Here is a 5,260-nt window from a genome sequence, read left to right as displayed (position 1 = left end):
GTTGATGCTAAATTTTCCCTCTCTGCCAACAATGTTCATTTCAAGTTTTGCTGTCGATTACAGCTTGGAAAATTATACTCACGAGTCACACTTTCCAATGGTACCTCCTTTATTATTATCATTGTTATCATTTATTGCACTTATCACCAATAATAATAATAATAATAATAATAATAATAATAATAATAATAATAATAATAATAATAATATTATTATTATTATTATTATTACTATTATCATCATTATTACTATGGAAAGGATTGTGTTCGAATGCTCTCTCTCTCTCTCTCTCTCTCTCTCTCTCTCTCTCTCTCTCTCTCTCTACTCTACGGAGTAACTGAAATCTGCGCTGCTAAGTCCGCGCCGCACAGTCCCCAATCCCCGCGCCATTCAGTCCGCACACGAGGATATTGATAGTAAGTAGGTCATTGTCACTGTAGTCAGATGTGTAATTCCTCAGCTTCAACCCACAGTTGGATCTTGCTCTCAGGCTTGACTTTTTTTTGTTCTTTTGATGAAGCGGAAAATAAAGGTGAAAAGAGGAAAAGAAAGTGAATTAAGAAAAGCGTGAGTAGATTCAGAGGAGCGTGAAGAAGACTAAACGAGTAATTGTTCAAGAAATGTGGTACGCTGATCATATCGACCCTACATCTTTCCACGATCTTTCAGAGACGACCAATCCTTCGGGAAGTCAACAGGTCACGCACGAATGCCACAGAACGCCTGATTTCTGATCTTTCTAAGATTTCTGATTGGGGTAGAGAAAACTTAGTAGTGTGCAATGCCTAAAAAACTCCATTCCTCTATTTATCAACTCGACACAACCTTCCAGACAACTATCCCCTCTTCTTCAAAAATACTGAACTGTCTCCCTCTTCCACACTGAATATCATCGGTCTGTCCTTTACACATAATTTAAACTGGAAACTTCACATCTCATCTCTTACCTCTTGTTTTTATGAAGTTGGGCGTTCTGTGGTGTCTCCGTCAGTTTTTATCGCTATTTTCATGCTATCTGCTCTACTGATCATACTAACTGCATGCCTCCCCTCCTCCTGCGGCCTCGCTGCACAAAGCTTTCTTCTTCCTCTCATCCCTTTTCTGTCTAACTCTCTAATACAAGAGTTAACCAGTACTCTCAATCATTCATACCTTTCACTGGTAAATTCTGGAACTCCCTTCCTGCTTCTGTATTTCCGTCATCCTACGACTTGATTTCTTTTAAGAGGGAGGTGTCAAGATATTTGTCCCTGAATTTTGGTCAACTCTTTTGACTTAAGGGAACCGGCAACCAAGTGGGACTTTTTTCCCATTTTTTGTTGCCCTTGACCTGTTGCCTCTTTTGCATAAAAAAGTCAAGTCTGCAATTACAAGAAAAGTTAAAAGAAAACAGAAACTGTGCTCAAATTGAATGAAGTCTCTTCAGTTTCGTGTTTAAGAGTTTCGCAGATCCAGCGGCATCTAATAAGCTGGCGTCGCTTTCTTATTTGTGGGACATACTCGTACTCCAACAAAGTGTAACATTTCAGTAGTAGAACGTTTTAGTATGATGTGTATGGCAAATAATGAAGTTGATCTCAGCATAAATGGGTAGGGGGTGGCGTAGTGGATAATGTGGTGAGCGTGGGATCGGGCAGACGTCCACGCGTAGATTCGAATCCCACCACGTACAGCCTTAAACACTTTACCATTTGTCGAGTGGTTTAAAGTTAGCTACATGTCACCATGATACCCAGGTTCTAGGTGGTTACACCCAAGATGAGTTTAGGTGGTGATATGGGCCCTGATATGGGTACCACTATAAGTAAAATTGCCTGGGCCACTAATGGGCGGAAGTTGAACAGCGCTTCCCATACACTCTTCAAGTGTGCCTACAGGCGCTATAGGCCTTACCGTAAAGAAAAGAAATAGTTGGATATCTATCAGGTCGTCAATTAAGGACTAAAGGAACTTTTAAAACAATCTGCGCCGTCCATTTACAAGTAATCAACAGTCATATGCAGAAACTTGGCTTCATTAAGTGTCGTTACCATGCAACCATCAATTCTTAATGTGCTATTGGATGGATTTAACGTACGTAGTTGAAGAGGAAATCATGTACGCATAGTGTGTCTAATGGCGGGTTCACACGTGTCAATATTCGGCTGAAATTGCTGCTGGAAGTATCGACAGAGCCCTTCTATAGAGTCAGAACACGTTCACACAGAGCAACTCGGAAGTATCGGCTGGTTGGCGGGAAGTGAATGTAAACAACAACTACCCAACAATATGTCTTCCTCCAATGACGATGACGATTGCGATCAAATTAAATCATCACAAGTATTCAATCCTCACCTCCAACAACACCCTGCATAGAGGGAAGCAGTCATCGGAGAGTGGTTAGTTATCTCATTTAACGTCGATTTGCGTAAGCTTTTTTATTACGTAAATAATGTTTAGTGTCCCAGATGTGCTCTTTTTTTCTCATCAACTCCAATATCTTCTCTACATCCGGACACCACATTTTCAAACCTTTCTCTGTGACGTCACGAATCGACTGAACAAGATCAAAATGTCGGTCTTGTTTTGCGACTCGTTTATCCAGTCGCTGGGCAGCGATATTTGATCGGAAACTCTACCGACTTACAATTTCTGTTGCATATGAACCCGTCTCTATAGTTTAAGATCAGAGCCAATCTATTGACTTTAATCCACTCAGCAACTGTTGAAGTACATGATGAAGCAAATACGGCAATTCTAACAGACCTTTACCTTGAATGGACTTGCTATATCATTGTGTCATCTACACATAAAGGAAGACTAAGGACATTGCCACTGCGAGTAATATGATTTATAAAAATCAAAAAGAGAAGCAGACCTACAATTGAGCCTTCTGTTATTCGACATGTGATACTTCTTTGTGGTGATGAAAAGCCATTAAATTAAGTCGTAAACTGCCTTATGTGACCTTGAGAGAGAGAGAGAGAGAGAGAGAGAGAGAGAGAGAGAGAGAGAGAGAGAGAATCTTTCCAGGCAACTTGAAACCTTTCCCTCTTCCTGCTTATCAATGCCAAAAAAAAAATAAATAAATAAATAAATAAAAAAAAAAAAAAAAAACTAGATATAACACGGTCTCTTAACCCAGTGGTGTACCTCCTTTCTCTCCTCACATCCCACCACTCTCCTTTCACCTGCTTCCCTCAATTGCTTTCCTCTCGTTATACTTTTGTTATTCATTTATTTATTTATTCACTTCCTTTGTCACTTATCTACATACGCACTTCCATTGTTATTTATTCATCTATTCATTCTTTTTTTTATCATATTATTCCCTCCTGTTCTGTTCCTGTGGTCTTCTTTCTCGTTCATAATTGCACGAGTTCTCTTCTTGAAGTTTTGTTTCCCTTATCGTGGCTGCGCCTCCTGCAGCGCTAAGGTTTACTGTCGAGCAGAACGCGAGCTTCTCTCGTCTCTGCGTTTTAGAGTTGAGTAACTTTTCGAGAATAATTCCTTAATAAAGTAGCAGACTGAGATCATATATTGACAGCGTACATGCTTCAGACTCTGCGCTATTTTTTGTCACTATGGTAACAAAAAGTAACAACGGTGGCTAGGAAAGCCAATTTACTATAATGCGGGTAATACTCTACCTACTGCAACTCTGTCAGCGCGAATCCTATACCAGTGATGGATGAACGTTCCTGATACCAAAGAATGAAGCAGTTGGAAAAAAAAAGTGATGACAAGAAAGAGGAAGAAACCTGGAAACTTATATAAAAGATTCCGGTAGAGTTTCTGCTGCTGCACAGAGGCAGTCAGAGTGAGCGGAGTGTAGCTGTAACGTAAGTCAGCCTCGAAAAGGAATATTTTAAAGAACTACAATGGAACATAAACGAGAAGATGTGTGTAACGCATATCTCGTGTAGATACGAAGATAAAGAAATTAAAAGACACCACATAACGAAAATCATGAACTGCATAATGACCCTAAAACTAGGAACGCTGGGTTCTTCCTGCCAACAACGAACAGGAGGCGTGGGGATGAGCGATACGAAAAATGTTGTAGAAGTGTGAAATGCTTATAGGAGCATCATCCATCGTTACATAGGTGTAGAATCTACACCTATGTAACGATGGATGATGCTGGCAATATCTATGTATGATACCGGCAATATCTATGTATGATGCTGGCAATATCTATGTATGATGCTGGCGATATCTATGTATGATACTGGAAATATCTATGTAGTTCTACACTGTAGAACTATATAGATATTGCCAGTAAGTTGATGAAAAAACAAAGTAAAAAAATATCTAAATGACACAAATTTGAGAATGACTACACCTAACGGTGCAAATCTTCTATCCAGGCAACCACATACCCTGAAAATCTCCAGCAACTAGATCGACAATAGGAAACATATCAAGCCAGCAAGAAGAGGCACGTAGATGACGACAGCTTAAGAGCGAGAGCTTCGAGTTGTGCTGTCTTTATCGAACAGTGGCCCTAAGTCAGTGGTTCCCAAACTGGGGAAATTTGAAGCTACCAGGGGTGAAATAATTACACTTCCCACTACTAAAAAAATCTCAGATGGATTTTTTCATGTCTGAGAGAGAGAGAGAGAAAGAGAGAGAGAGAGAGAGAGAGAGAGAGAGAGAGAGAGAGAGAGAGAGAGAGAGAGAGAGAGAGAGAGAGAGAGAGAGAGAGAGAGAGAGAGAAAACGCCTGTTGTAGATGGGCGGCGCCGTATCTACCAGTCTATTCACGTTTAAACATGAGCTCTGAAGGGAGGGCGGGGTGGGGGGGGGTGCGGGAGTACACTCACAGTCTCACAGACTCATTGTGTTTTAACTGGTCTTTCTCTCATACACATGAAGTGGGAAATCTGGATGGTTGATCTGGGTGCAGGGGGAAATGACAGAAAAAAGTTTGGGAACCACTGCGGGCCTAAGATAAGGGATGGTCAAGTCAGCCGCAGGGAAAGAGAAAGTTACGTGTCCTTTCCCTACATCAAACAAATGGAATTATAGAAAAGAGCTGTGTGCAGAAAACAGAAGGCATTTAAAACAACAACTCTCTGATACAGAAGCAGAAATTCACGAAGAGCATGCCTTCGAAACAACTCGCTGATGAGTATTGAGCGAGGAGCGCTAGCACGTCTGAGAAGATCCTTGATATTCGCTTGCAGAACAGAGATACATTTGTTATTCAGATTTATGACCTTGTTGTGACATGGAAATCGAGAAGAAATGAAATACGTAAGAAAGAAGATAGCAAGAAT

This window comes from Portunus trituberculatus, chromosome 7 (assembly GCF_017591435.1).
Source record: "Portunus trituberculatus isolate SZX2019 chromosome 7, ASM1759143v1, whole genome shotgun sequence".
In the NCBI taxonomy this organism is placed as follows: domain Eukaryota; kingdom Metazoa; phylum Arthropoda; class Malacostraca; order Decapoda; family Portunidae; genus Portunus; species Portunus trituberculatus.
The sequence above is the reverse complement of the archived record's forward strand: the minus strand, read 5'-3'. Positions refer to the sequence as shown.